The following is a 15951-nucleotide window of genomic DNA, read 5'->3' as shown; positions in this document are numbered from 1 at the left end:
TCTATTTACGACTCTAGAGTCATGGTTCAAAGCTACCATTGTGCATCAAGTTGCAAATACTAGAGGATTACTTAATATGTAGATATGTAGAAACCAAATGAAAAAGAAAAAGAACATGTTATTTTCTTACTGCTGTATGTAAATAACCCTCTGATCGTTTTAGAGATATGGATTTTCTAAAGACCCAATAAGTAATAAAATGGAAGAAATATATATTATTTGAATAACATCTGTTTATACAAGAATCAATATTTATCTCCTACAACACATGCACTAATGGCATAGAAATTACTTCTACAGTAACTGAACTGCTGTATAGAACAGTGGGTATAAAACAAATTTGAGACTTAGGGTACCGTCACACAGTGGCATTTTTATCGCTACGACGGCACGATTCGTGACGTTCTAGTGATATAGTTACGATCTCGCAGTGTCTGACACGCAGCAGCGATCAGGGACCCTGCTGAGAATCGTACGTCGTAGCAGATCGTTTGGAACTTTCTTTCGTCGCTGGATCTCCCGCTGTCATCGCTGGATCGTTGTGTGTGACAGCGATCCAGCGATGCGTTCGCTTGTAACCAGGGTAAACATCGGGTTACTAAGCACAGGGCCGCGCTTAGTAACCCGATGTTTACCGTGGTTACCAGCGTAAAAGTAAAAAAAAAAAAACCGTACATACTCACCCTCTGATGTCCGTCAGGTCCCTTGCCGTCTGCTTCCCGCTCTGACTGACTGCCGGCCGGAAAGTGAGAGCAGATCACAGCGGTGACGTCGCCGCTGTGCTCTGCTCTCACTGTACGGCCGGATCTCAGTCAGAGCAGGAAGCGGACGGCAAGGGACCTGACGGACATCAGATGGTGAGTATGTACGTTTTTTTTTTTTTTACTTTTACGCTGGTAACCACGGTAAACATCGGGTTACTAAGCGCGGCCCTGCGCTTAGTAACCCGATGTTTACCCTGGTTACCAGCGAACCTCGGCATCGTTGGTCGCTGGAGAGCGGTCTGTGTGACAGCTCCCCAGCGACCACACAACCACTTACCAACGATCACGGCCAGTTCGTATCGCTGGTCGTGATCGTTGGTAAATCGTTATGTGAGACGGTACCCTTAATCCATGACATTTTCTATTGACTGTAATGAAGTAAACTTAAGGGAACATTTTGGACCAGCAATTATTACCATTCAACTGGCAGCTATTTTCGAGGAACAACAGGAAACAGCAAAAGCCATTACGTGCTAACATCTGTCATGCACCCTGGCGTATTTCTCATTAAGATCCGAGTGATTTAAGGTGGAAAGGCCTCTAACAGATTTGTGCTTTGTACTTTATAGTCCATATGCTTGCTGTTCTAAATGTTGAAAATCTCCAGTCCATCTGTAGTTTTAGAAATAGCTGGGCTATATTTAAAATGATTTGTATAAAGCTCTTCAAATGACTGGAGCTCAACATGTGTTTCAATTTTTAATTTGTAATTGACATTTTCTATTATGCATTTAATTTTATATTTTTGTGAAAATATCTCTATCTAATCTTAATTGTAAATTTGAGATTTGGTCAAAATTTTTTTTTAGGGTAAAGCCAAAAGTTAGAACTAATCTGCAGAACCTGTTATAGCAGCCACATCAGTAGTCTGTTTCTGCCGGATGGAAGCCTGACGAACTACCTCTTACCTGCCATCATCCATGACTCTTCTTTTGGTTAGGCCAGCTAAACAAAATAGGAAGATGGGATGCCATCTGGTACAAGGTACAGATTACTGATGTGGCCCCCAAACTGGGTCCTTCAAATCAATTTACAACATCTCCACCAATAGGACCATGGCTAGTTGTTACTGCAATTTTTTGCTGCATCAGTACAAGATCATTTTTACTGGCATTTTTACAGTGCCAAAAACTCTGGCTGCAAGGCAAAAAAACAAATATTAAAGTATACAAACATTTCAAACAATAATAAAATCCATTAGTCCATTCATAAAACTTATAAACAGTGCGCAATGCAACCATAAATAAAAGCCAATTAAAGGGTAGTTTTCAGCTTGTACACTGCTGCAAAACCTTTCACTTTTTTCTGAGGAGGGGGCACTCTTCTTTGATGGACAATTCAGGTTCATTAGTTTATTTGCTGAGTTTCTGCTTGCTATTGTGACATAATTTTCTGTCAGCACTTGTTCTGAAGTCTGTTATAACTTTATTTACATATACAGATAAAGAAGCCTTTGAACAAGGGAATTGCTTGGGAAAGTGAGAGCTGTGATTAGGAGAACTGCCCTGCAAATTTCTGATGATAGGAGCTGGGATTGAGATTTTTCAGGACTAACAAGTCAGAACTTGAGTGGGTAGGGATGGAGTTGGGCATGTAACTTCTGTATAAAAATCAATGGGCTAGAAAGCGGTGGCTTATAATCTTAGGAGTTAACTCTTTAGCCTGTAATATTGCTGCTCTTACTTGACCAGGCTCTGGTGGTCGACCTCCTTGGCAACAAACTATACAATATCTAAGATGAAAGAATGTCAGCTGTTATGACCCCAATGGCGAGGGTCTCAGAGGTACGTGGAAGTCTGCAGAATACAAAAATCCAGCTCATAGGGCAGTGGTAACTGGGTTGACCATATATCTACTCCTAACGCCAACACTAGAAGTAGCCGGGGATCATTCCTACGTTGATTCTAGATGACACGCTCCAGCCGGAGAATCTAGCTACCCCTAGTAGAGGAAAACAAAAGACCTTTCTTGCCTCCAGAGAAGGGGACCCCAAAGCTGGATAGAAGCCCCCCACAAATAATAACGGTGAGGTAAGAGGAAATGACAAACACAGAAATGAACCAGGTTTAGCACAGAGAGGCCCGCTTACTGATAGCAGAATAAAGAAAGGTAACTTATATGGTCAACAAAAACCCTATCAAAATCCACACTGGAAATTCAAGAACCCCCGAACCGTCTAACGGTCCGGGGGGAGAACACCAGCCCCCTAGAGCTTCCAGCAAAGGTCAGGATACAGATTTGGAACAAGCTGGACAAAAATACAAAACCAAAACAAATAGCAAAAAGCAAAAGGCAGACTTAGCTGATATAACTGGAACCAGGATCAGTAGACAAGAGCACAGCAGACTAGCTCTGATAACTACGTTGCCAGGCATTGAACTGAAGGTCCAGGGAGCTTATATAGCAACACCCCTAACTAACGACCCAGGTGCGGATAAAAGGAATGACAGAAAAAACCAGAGTCAAAAAACTAGTAACCACTAGAGGGAGCAAAAAGCAAATTCACAACAGTACCCCCCCCTTAGTGAGGGGTCACCGAACCCTCACCACGACCACCAGGGCGATCAGGATGAGCGGCATGAAAGGCACGAACTAAATCGGCCGCATGAACATCAGAGGCGACCACCCAGGAATTATCCTCCTGACCATAGCCCTTCCACTTGACCAGGTACTGAAGCCTCCGCCTGGAGAGGCGAGAATCCAAGATCTTCTCCACCACGTACTCCAACTCGCCCTCAACCAACACCGGAGCAGGAGGCTCAGCAGAAGGAACTACAGGCACAATGTACCGCCGCAACAAGGACCTATGAAATACATTGTGAATAGCAAACGACACAGGAAGATCCAGACGAAAAGATACAGGATTAAGGATTTCCAATATCTTGTAAGGCCCAATAAAACGAGGTTTAAATTTGGGAGAGGAGACCTTCATAGGAACAAAGCGGGAAGAAAGCCATACCAAATCCCCAACGCGTAGTCGGGAACCCACACCGCGGCGGCGGTTGGCAAAGCGCTGAGCCCTCTCCTGTGACAACTTCAAGTTGTCCACCACATGATTCCAGATCCGCTGCAACCTATCCACCACAGAATCCACCCCAGGACAGTCAGAAGGCTCCACATGACCCGAAGAAAAGCGAGGATGGAAACCAGAGTTGCAGAAAAAAGGCGAAACCAAGGTGGCGGAACTAGCCCGATTATTAAGGGCAAACTCAGCCAACGGCAAGAATGTCACCCAATCGTCCTGATCAGCAGAGACAAAACACCTCAAATAAGCCTCCAAAGTCTGATTGGTTCGCTCCGTCTGTCCATTAGTCTGAGGATGGAAAGCAGATGAAAACGACAAATCAATGCCCATCCTACTACAAAAGGATCGCCAGAACCTGGAAACGAACTGGGATCCTCTGTCTGACACAATATTCTCAGGGATGCCGTGCAAACGAACCACGTTCTGGAAAAACACAGGAACCAGATCGGAAGAGGAAGGCAGCTTAGGCAAAGGAACCAAATGGACCATCTTTGAGAAGCGATCACATATCACCCAGATAACGGACATGCCCTGAGATAGCGGAAGATCAGAAATGAAATCCATGGAGATATGTGTCCAAGGTCTCTTCGGGACAGGCAAGGGCAAGAGCAAACCGCTGGCACGAGAACAGCAAGGCTTAGCTCGAGCACAAGTCCCACAGGACTGCACAAATGACCGCACATCCCTTGACAAGGAAGGCCACCAAAAGGACCTGGCCACCAGATCTCTGGTGCCAAAAATTCCCGGGTGACCTGCCAACACCGAGGAATGAACCTCGGAAATGACTCTGCTGGTCCACTTATCCGGGACAAACAGTCTGTCAGGTGGACAAGACTCAGGCCTATCAGCCTGAAATCTCTGCAACACACGTCGCAGATCCGGAGAAATAGCTGACAAGATAACTCCATCTTTAAGAATACCAACAGGATCAGCGACTCCAGGAGCATCAGGCACAAAGCTCCTAGAAAGAGCATCGGCCTTCACATTCTTTGAACCTGGTAAATACGAGACAACAAAATCAAAGCGGGAGAAAAACAATGACCAGCGGGCCTGTCTCGGATTAAGGCGTTTAGCAGACTCGAGATACATCAGATTTTTGTGATCAGTCAAGACCACCACACGATGCTTAGCACCCTCGAGCCAATGACGCCACTCCTCAAATGCCCATTTCATGGCCAACAACTCCCGATTGCCCACATCATAATTTCGCTCGGCAGGCGAAAACTTCCTAGAGAAAAAGGCACAAGGTTTCATAACAGAGCAACCAGGGCCTCTCTGCGACAAAACGGCCCCTGCTCCAATCTCTGAAGCATCCACCTCAACCTGAAAGGGAAGTGAGACATCGGGCTGGCACAAAACAGGCGCCGAAGTAAACCGGCGTTTCAACTCCTGGAAAGCCTCCACGGCAGCAGGAGCCCAGTTAGCTACATCGGAGCCCTTCTTGGTCATATCCGTCAAAGGTTTCACAACGCTAGAAAAATTAGCGATAAAACGACGGTAGAAGTTAGCGAAACCCAAGAACTTCTGAAGACTCTTAACTGACGAGGGCTGAGTCCAATCAAGAATAGCTCGGACCTTGACTGGGTCCATCTCCACAGCAGAAGGGGAAAAAATGAACCCCAAAAAGGGAACCTTCTGTACACCAAAGAGACACTTTGAGCCCTTGACAAACAAAGAATTTTCACGCAAAATTTTAAAGACCAACCTGACCTGCTCCACATGCGAATCCCAATTATCAGAAAAAACCAAAATATCATCCAGATAAACAATCAAAAACTTATCCAGATACTTCCGGAAAATGTCATGCATAAAGGACTGAAAAACTGAAGGCGCATTGGAGAGCCCAAAAGGCATCACCAAGTACTCAAAATGACCTTCGGGCGTATTGAATGCGGTTTTCCATTCATCACCTTGCTTAATGCGCACAAGGTTGTACGCACCACGAAGGTCTATCTTGGTGAACCACTTGGCACCTTTAATCCGGGCAAACAAGTCAGACAACAGCGGTAAAGGATACTGAAATTTGACAGTGATCTTATTTAAAAGCCGATAATCAATACAAGGTCTCAAAGATCCGTCCTTTTTTGCCACAAAAAAGAATCCCGCACCAAGAGGGGAAGAAGACGGACGAATATGTCCTTTCTCCAGAGACTCCTTGATATATGAACGCATAGCGGTATGTTCAGGTACCGACAGATTAAACAGTCTTCCCTTAGGAAATTTACTGCCTGGGATCAAATCTATAGCACAGTCACAGTCCCTATGAGGAGGCAGTGCACTGGACTCAGACTCACTGAAGACATCCTGATAATCAGACAAATACTCCGGAACTTCCAAAGGCGTAGAAGAAGCAATAGACACAGGCAGGGAATCCCCATGAATACCCCGACAGCCCCAACTTGAGACTGACATAGCCTTCCAGTCCAGGACTGGATTATGGGTCTGTAACCATGGCAGCCCTAAAACAACCAAATCATGCATTTTATGTAAAACCAGGAAACGTATCACCTCGCGGTGTTCAGGAGTCATGCACATGGTAACCTGTGTCCAATACTGCGGTTTATTTGCTGCCAATGGCGTAGCATCAATACCCCTAAGAGGAATAGGATTTTCTAATGGTTCAAGAGTAAAACCACAGTGCTTAGCAAATGACAGATCCATAAGACTCAGGGCAGCACCTGAATCTACAAACGCCATGACAGGATAAGACGACAGTGAGCAAATCAAAGTTACAGACAGAATAAATTTAGGTTGCAAATTACCAACGGTGACAGGACTAACAACCTTAGCTATACGTTTAGAGCATGCTGAGATAACATGTGTAGAATCACCACAGTAGTAGCACAAGCCATTCCGGCGTCTATGAATTTTCCGCTCATTTCTAGTCAGGATTCTATCACATTGCATTAAATCAGGTGTCTGTTCAGACAACACCATGAGGGAATTTGCGGTTTTTCTATCACATTGCACCGAATTAGGTGTCTGTTCAGACAACACCATGAGGGAATTTGCGGTTTTGCGCTCCCGCAACCGCCGGTCAATTTGAATAGCCAGTGCCATAGTATCATTCAGACCTGTGGGAATGGGAAAACCCACCATAACATTCTTAATGGCTTCAGAAAGGCCATTTCTAAAATTAGCGGCCAGTGCACACTCGTTCCAATGTGTCAGCACGGACCATTTCCGAAATTTTTGGCAATACACTTCAGCCTCGTCCTGCCCCTGAGACATAGCCAGCAAGGCCTTTTCTGCCTGAATCTCAAGATTGGGTTCCTCATAAAGTAAACCGAGCGCCAGAAAAAACGCATCAATATCAGCCAATGCCGGATCTCCTGGCGCCAGCGAAAAAGCCCAATCCTGAGGGTCGCCCCGTAAGAACGAAATAACAATTTTTACTTGCTGAGCAGAGTCTCCAGATGAACAGGGTCTCAGGGACAAAAACAATTTACAATTATTCATGAAATTCCTAAACTTAAACCTGTCTCCGGAAAACAGTTCAGGAATCGGTATTTTAGGTTCTGACCTAGGATTTCTGATAACATAGTCTTGTATGCCCTGCACACGAGTAGCCAGCTGGTCCACACTTGTAATCAAGGTCTGGACATTCATGTCTGCAGCAAGCATAGCCACTCTGAGGTAAAGGGGAAGAAGAAAAAAAAAAAAAAAAAAAAACTCAGAATCTTCTTTCTTATAATCCCTCTTCTGCAATGCATTAAACCTTTAATACTGGCCTGGCAAACTGTTATGACCCCAATGGCGAGGGTCTCAGAGGTACGTGGAAGTCTGCAGAATACAAAAATCCAGCTCATAGGGCAGTGGTAACTGGGTTGACCATATATCTACTCCTAATGCCAACACTAGAAGTAGCCGGGGATCATTCCTACGTTGATTCTAGATGACACGCTCCAGCCGGAGAATCTAGCTACCCCTAGTAGAGGAAAACAAAAGACCTTTCTTGCCTCCAGAGAAGGGGACCCCAAAGCTGGATAGAAGCCCCCCACAAATAATAACGGTGAGGTAAGAGGAAATGACAAACACAGAAATGAACCAGGTTTAGCACAGAGAGGCCCGCTTACTGATAGCAGAATAAAGAAAGGTAACTTATATGGTCAACAAAAACCCTATCAAAATCCACACTGGAAATTCAAGAACCCCCGAACCGTCTAACGGTCCGGGGGGAGAACACCAGCCCCCTAGAGCTTCCAGCAAAGGTCAGGATACAGATTTGGAACAAGCTGGACAAAAATACAAAACCAAAACAAATAGCAAAAAGCAAAAGGCAGACTTAGCTGATATAACTGGAACCAGGATCAGTAGACAAGAGCACAGCAGACTAGCTCTGATAACTACGTTGCCAGGCATTGAACTGAAGGTCCAGGGAGCTTATATAGCAACACCCCTAACTAACGACCCAGGTGCGGATAAAAGGAATGACAGAAAAAACCAGAGTCAAAAAACTAGTAACCACTAGAGGGAGCAAAAAGCAAATTCACAACAGTCAGCAGATAGAAAAAGCAAGTAAATTGAAAACTTTACTTTCAGGCGGTTTAACTAACTGCACCAATATCATAACAAGGGAATACCCCTTTAATGTCTACAAATATATATTATCATATATATCACTTCTCCCTTATGCCTCAAAACTACTGGAACAGCATGTACATCTTGAACTGTCCTCCCACTTCTCCTTCTGCTCCCTCTTGACTGGTTGCAATCTGGCTTTCGACCACATTACTCAGTAACTAAAGTCACCAATGACCTACAAACCGCCAAGAGCAAGCGACACTACTCTGTCCTCCTTCTCCTGGACCTGTCTTCTGCCTTCGACACTGTGGACCATTCCCTCCTGCTACAGATCCTCTCATCTCTTGACATCACAGACTTGACCCTATCCTGGATCTCGTCATATCTAACAGACCAGACATTCAGTGTCTCCCTCTCCCACACCACCTCCTCACCTCACCCCCTGTCTGTCGGTGTTCCCCAAGGCTCAGTTCTAGTAGAGACTCTTCTCCATCTACACCTTCGGCCTGGGACAGTTCATAGAATCCCACAGTTTGAAGTATCATCTCTATGCCAATGACACGCAGATCTACCTATCTGGACTGGATATCACCTCCTTACTGACCAAAATCCCACAATGTCTGTCCGCTATTTCATCTTTCTTTTCTACTCGCTAAATCTGAACATGGACAAAACAGAATTCATCATATTTCCCCATCTTACTCTACCCCTCCACCAGACCTATCTATCAATGTTAATGGCTGCTCACTTTCCCCACTCCAGCATGCTCAGTGCCTTGGGGTGATCCTCGACTCTGCCCTCTCTTTCAAGCCACATATCCAAGCCCTTGTCTCCTCCTGCCGACTACAGCTCAAAAACATTTTCCTGGATCCGTACATTCCTTGACCAAGAAACTGCAAAAATGCTCGTGCACGCCCTCATCATCTCCCGCCTTGACTATTGCAACCTCCTACTCTCTTGCTTCCCCTCTAGCACTCTTGCACCACTCCAATCTATCCAAAACTCTACTGCCCAACTAATCCACCTGTTTCTCCGTTATTCCCCAGCCTCTCCTCTCTGCCAAGCCCAACACTGGCTTCCTATTGTCCAGAGGCTCCAGTTCAAAACCCTAACTATGACATACAAATCCATCCACAACCTGTCTCCTCCATACATCTGTGACATGGTCTCTCGGTACTTACCTGCATGCAACCTTTGATCCTCTCAAAATCTCCTTCTCCACTACCCTTTTATCTCTTTATCAGGACTCTGAACATTTTTTACCTTTTGTGCATTACTGCCCTTTTCCAAGATGGCGTCTTTGGTCTCATGTGCACTGTGTCTTCCTGCTATAAAACTCCACCCCAGCCTTCAGTCTGTGCTAGAGTATTCTGCCTTGCATTCAGCTCCTGACCTCTGATTACTCCCTGGCTATATACCTGCTCCTGTGAACCTGTGTGGTGACCCTGCTACTCTGCTCTGAGTTCCTGCTGCATACACCAGTTCCAGTAATCCTCCTTCATCTGCTGCTCGTGTTTACTTCCATCTGCATTTGCTGGACATGTAAGCGTTTGCTGCTCTGCAAAAACCTGAGACTATTAACCAGGCCTCCCTGGTTGATCTAAGATATTATTTGAACTGCCTTATAAGCATATCTATCTGTGTTTGGACTAAGACAAGGATTTATTCCTGTCAAGTTTCCTCAAGAATAACTGTGCTTCATTGACTTTCTGCTTGATTGCATTTTCCTCTGAAGTTTCCTATAGACTGCTAAGCTGCATTTAATATTTACACCAAGTGTTGTGGACTTGAGTTTCTCTCTGCACCTGTTTGAATCACCGTGTGATAATACAGACTTTACCACTTATAAAACTGTGTCCTGTAGTTGTCTTGTTCCACGCAAAGAGTTTCCTGAGTTATCCCCTATAATTATTACAGGATACTCTAGCCTAAAAAAAAAAAGAAAAGGAGACTGCTGGAACAATGACTGCAGAAAACAGACTAGAGCAGTTGTTTTCCATAATTAGATCACTGCAGAAAGATGTGGAAGGTCTGCAAAAGAAGTTTGGAAGCTTTGAACACAATCAACAATTGTTTGGATAAACTTTGCAGGACTTAAGCAACCGCATGGCAGCCCAGGAAAACAAACTTGCTGGCATAGAGTCCCAGTATGGACGGGCTTTTCAGGACATAAGCACGCAAATAGCTGCACAAGTGACTTTACCCTCTGGGCAACCGCCACCAGCTAGCCCACCTATGTTGCCCCCATTCAGATTTAATGGTGATCGTGACAAATTTCGTGGCTTTGTGAATCAATGTATGCTATATTTTGATGTGCATGCTGACCGTTTTCCTACTGATAGATCCAAAGTATTTTGTGTAATAATGCTACTGACCTCACGAGCGCTCGCCTGGGCGAATCCGATGATTGAGTCTCGTGACCCACGGTTAAATAACTTGGATGATTTCTTGGCCGCTATGGCATTAATGTTTGATGACCCTAATCACCGTGCAACCGCTGAATCTGCTTTGTTGTCTTTACGCCAGGCTAAACATTCTGTTATTGAGTATGCCACTGAATTCAGGAGATTAGCGGTAGATGCCAATTGGGACAGTTATGCACAATTGCCTATTTTTAAAAGGGGTCTGTCTAGTATTATAAAAGATGAATTAGCTCGCTCTGAGTCACCACAAGAGCTAGAGACATTTATACAGCATTGTGTGCGCATAGACATTCGCCTTACTGAGCATAGGCAGGAGAAATTTGCTGCTTATAACCATATTTCTAACTTTTCCCTTCCTTCCAAAGAGCCTGCAGGTAAAACCTCTCGGGAGGTGGAGGAGGTGCCCATGCAAACTGATTCCATTCAGAGGAGCGAGATCAATGAGCGCTGGGAGCATCGCCTTCGTGAAAGTCTATGTTTCTACTGCGGCCACTCTGACCACTTCTTGATCAATTGTCCTAAGTGTCCTAGACAGCCTAACAAGGTGCTAGCAGCAGTAGGGGAGTATGACAACTGTGATGATGAATATGACATCTCTGAATGTAGCCTGCCTTTAAACACTGTATTCTATTCACTTTCTATGACTTCACCCCCCAAGGAGCAGAAGGAAAAGAACTCTCACTGTTCTCTCCCTATTAAGATCCTGTGTTCAGGACACTGGATTTCCAGTGCAGCTATGATTGACTCTGGTGCAGGTGGCAATTTCATGGATATCACATTTGCCAAGGAACATGGTATTGAAATTCAGCAAAGAGCCTCTCCAATTACCATGGAAACAGTGGATAGGTCACCTTTAATCTCTGGGCCTGTGGATCAGGAGACTGTACCCCTTGAAATTTTGTTGGAGCCTAAGCATCAGGAGCAACTTTCTTTCTTGCTAATTTCTTCTCATTTTCCTGTGATTTTAGGCATTCCTTGGTTGCGTTCTCAGAACCCAATTATCAACTGGGAGACAAAGGAGATTACCTTTCCAACAAGGAGCAACTCAGTGTTAACAGAAGCTGTCCCGGAGTCCACGGCTACGGAACCACATGTACAGATATTTTCTTTACCTCCAGCATATAAAGAGTTCTCTGACATCTGTGACAAGAAGAATGCAGATCAGCTTCCTCCACACAGGCATTATGACTGTCCCATTGAGCTGCTTCCTGGGGCAGCTATTCCTTTTGGTAACGTATACCCTTTGGCGGCACCTGAGCTTCAAGCCTTAAAGGAGTATATTGATGAAAATCTGGCCAAAGGCTTCATACGTCCTTCTTCCTCACCACTAGAGGCACCTATATTTTTTGTAAAAAAGAAGGATGGGACCCTAAGACCCTGTGTTGACTATCGGGAACTCAATAAGGTAACCATACGAAACCGTTACCCTTTGCCTCTGATTCCCGAATTACTGGAAAGGGTCCGCCATGCTAAGGTGTTCTCTAAACTGGATCTTCGTGGGGCTTATAATTTAGTACGTATTTGTCCAGGGGATGAGTGGAAGACAGCATTCAGATGCCGGTATGGACACATTGAATATCTTGTGATGCCCTTCGGGCTTTGTAACGCCCCTGCAACGTTTCAACACCTTGCTAATGACATTTTCAGAGATTTGTTGGACCAGTTTGTGGTGATCTATTGGACGGTATACTAATCTTTTCTGACTCTTTACAGGAACATGAAGAACATGTCAAAGCTGTTTTAAGATGTCTGAAAGAGAACCATCTGTATATCAAGCCGGAGAAATGCGAGTTCCATCGTTCTGAGATACAGTTCTTAGGTTATATCATCTCTCCCCAGGGGCTGAACATGGAATCTGGTAAGATTCAGGCTATCCTTGACTGGCCGGTACCCAAGAACGTTAAGGAGGTCCAATGTTTTATTGGTTTTGCAAATTTCTAGACGCTTAATTCGAAATTTTTCTGATATTGTCCATCCCATTACTTCATTGACAAAGAAGGAAAAGCCTTTTAAGTGGTCATCACATTCTCAAGAAGCTTTTGATCGGCTTAAGATCTGTTTCACATCAGCACCGCTGTTGATACACCCAGATCCAACACTTTCATTCATTGTGGAGGTGGATGCTTCTGATAATGCTTTGGGGGCTATTCTCTCCCAAAGAACTGGAGAGAAGGGTCTGCTTCATCCTTGTGCTTTCTTTTCCCATAGACTAACGTCAGCAGAGAAGAATTATGATGTAGGAGACAAGGAATTGCTGGCTATTATTGCGGCTTTCAAAGAATGGAGGCATCATCTGCAAGGAGCTGTACAACAGATCATAGTGCTAACTGACCATCGCAATTTAGAGTTCATTAGATCCGCTAGATGTCTTTCTCCTCGTCAGGCTCATTGGAACGTATTTTTAAATCAATTTAACTTTGTTATCTTGTACCGTCCAGGTTCTCGTAATGGGAAGGCTGATGCTTTATCCCGAATCCATGCTGTGGATTCCGTACCTGGAGCCCCGTCCAAGACCATTCTATCTGATGCCAATTTCATCGGCGTTATCCACGATCAAGACTTGTGGAAAGAGTGCAGGGAGGCCTATGACGGGGATGTATTTCTGGCCAACCCACCTGTGGATATTAATCTTGTCTTTAAGGGTGGCATGTGGTTCAGAGATCGACATATCTATGTCCCTGAGGTCGTCCGTCTGCAGATCCTCAAGTTGGTACATGACTCCAAGTTGGCTGGTCACAGGGGGGTACAGAAGACACAAGAGTTCCTGAGCCGATTATTCTGGTGGCCAACTTGCCTGAAGGATACCAAGGACTATGTTCTCTCTTGCAAGGTATGTGCCCATTACAAGACTCCTCATGTGGCACCTACGGGTCTTCTACAACCATTACCTGTTCCGTCCCGCCCTTGGGGGTCTATATCAATGGACTTTATTGTGGAGCTGCCTACATTGGGGGGCATGAATACAATCATGGTGGTAGGTGATCGCCTGACTAAAGCTGCTCATTTTGTTCCATGCACCGGCCTCCCCTCAGCTAAAGATACAGTGAACTTGGTTATACAGAATGTCTTTTGGTTGCATGGGGTTCCAGATGAGATCATCTCTGACCGTGGAGTACAGTTCACTTCAAGATTCTGGAAGGGGTTTTGCTCTGTCTCTCTTCCGCTTACCATCACCAGACAAATGGTCAGACTGAGCGTACCAACCAGACGCTGGAACAATATCTAAGATGCTATGTCAGCCATCTCCAGGATGATTGGTTGGAGTTGCTGCCGATAGCCGAATTTTCATATAATAATTCTCAGAGCGCCTCCACTAAATTTACACCTTTCTTTGCCAATCTGGGTTATCATCCGTGTATTTTACCTAGGTCTCCAATTAATTCTCCGGTTCCGGCAGTGGAGGAAAGGCTGATTGCGATGAGACAAAATCTGGAGGTTGTGAAGGAATCCCTGACCACAGCTCAAGAACGTTATAAGAGATCGGATCATAGATTCCGTAAACCTGCACCCATGTTCAAGGTAGGAGATTCCGTGTGGTTAGCAACTAAGAATCTGAAGTTAAACGTTCCTTCACAAAAACTTGGACAGAAATTAATTGGCCCTTTCAAGATCAACGGTATTGTGAGCTCTGTGGCCTGCCGGCTGAAGCTGCCTAGGACTATGAAGGTACACTCAGTTTTTCATGTATCTTTACTAAAGCCTATATCTCCTAATACCTTCCAGGGACGTGTTGTGCCACCTCTGCAGCCTGTGGTGATTGATGGGCAAGAACAATTTGTGGTGGAGGAAATTATTGATTCCAGGATTCGCAGGAATCGGCTCCAATATCTGATAAGATGGCAGGGATATCCCCCTGAGGAAGACTCTTGGAAACGTGTGGAAAACATCAATGCCCAACAGAAGATTTTTCGTTTTCATCAGACATTCCCTGAGAAACTAGGTCCAGGATCGTCCTGAGGCCGCTTCTAAGGAGGGAGTAATGTCAGGACTCTGAACATTTTTTACCTTTTGTGCATTACTGCCCTTTTCCAATATGGCGTCTTTGGTCTCATGTGCACTGTGTCTTCCTGCTATAAAACTCCACCCCAGCCTTCAGTCTGTGCTAGAGTATTCTGCCTTGCATCCAGCTCCTGACCGCTGATTACTCCCTGGCTATATACCTGCTCCTGTGAACCTGTGTGGTGATCCTGCTACACTGCTCTGAGTTCCTGCTGCATACACCAGTTCCAGTAATCCTCCTTCATCTGCTGCTCGTGTTTGCTTCCATCTGCATTTGCTGGACATGTAAGCGTTTGCTGCTCTGCAAAAACCTGAGACTATTAACCAGGCCTCCCTGGTTGAGTTAAGATATTATTTGAACTGCCTTATAAGCATATCTATCTGTGTTTGGACTAAGACAAGGATTTATTCCTGTCAAGTTTCCTCAAGAATAACTGTGCTTCATAGACTTTCTGCTTGATTGCATTTTCCTCTGAAGTTTCCTATAGACTGCTAAGCTGCGTTTAATATTTACACCAAGTGTTGTGGACTTGAGTTTCTCTCTGCACCTGTTTGAATCACCGTGTGATAATATAGACTTTACCACTTATAAAACTGTGTCCTGTAGTTGTCTTGTTCTACGCAAAGAGTCTCCTGAGTTATCCCCTATAATTATTACACTCTTCTTCCCTCAACCGCATACAAGACTTCTCCCGTGCTTCCCCCATACTCTAGAACTCTCTACCCCAACATATCAGACTTTCGCCAACCATGGAAACTTTCAAAAGGAACCTGAAGACCAACCTCTTCTGACAAGCCTACGACCTGCAGTGATCCTCAGCCTACTGAACCACCACATGACCTGTCATGGTCAGGACATGGTTAATGTCCTGTGCTCTCAGGGTTAATGTTGCTAGCCTCTTTTCCAAAATAGGAGGGGCATTTATACTCGTTCCTAACCTGGTTTCACTGTCAGCTATTGATTGTGTTTCTGTCTGTATGCATGACTTCTGGAGTGTGTGTCTGGCTTGCATAGTGTTATCTTGCTTTCTGTGCTTTACTCTGTTTGTGTTCCTGGCTTACTGAACTCTGGCTTTGCTTCTGACTATCCCCTGTCTTTCCGTTTTGATACCTTGTAATCTCCTTTCTACGACCTCTGTTTCTTTGATTATTCTTTACTGCTTGTCCCTTCTCTGTTTCCCCGGTGTCTTGCTCCGCCCCCTTACCTCCTCCCACT

This window comes from Ranitomeya variabilis, chromosome 5 (genome assembly GCF_051348905.1).
Source record: "Ranitomeya variabilis isolate aRanVar5 chromosome 5, aRanVar5.hap1, whole genome shotgun sequence".
NCBI classification, from domain to species: domain Eukaryota; kingdom Metazoa; phylum Chordata; class Amphibia; order Anura; family Dendrobatidae; genus Ranitomeya; species Ranitomeya variabilis.
This window is presented reverse-complemented; position numbering follows the sequence as displayed.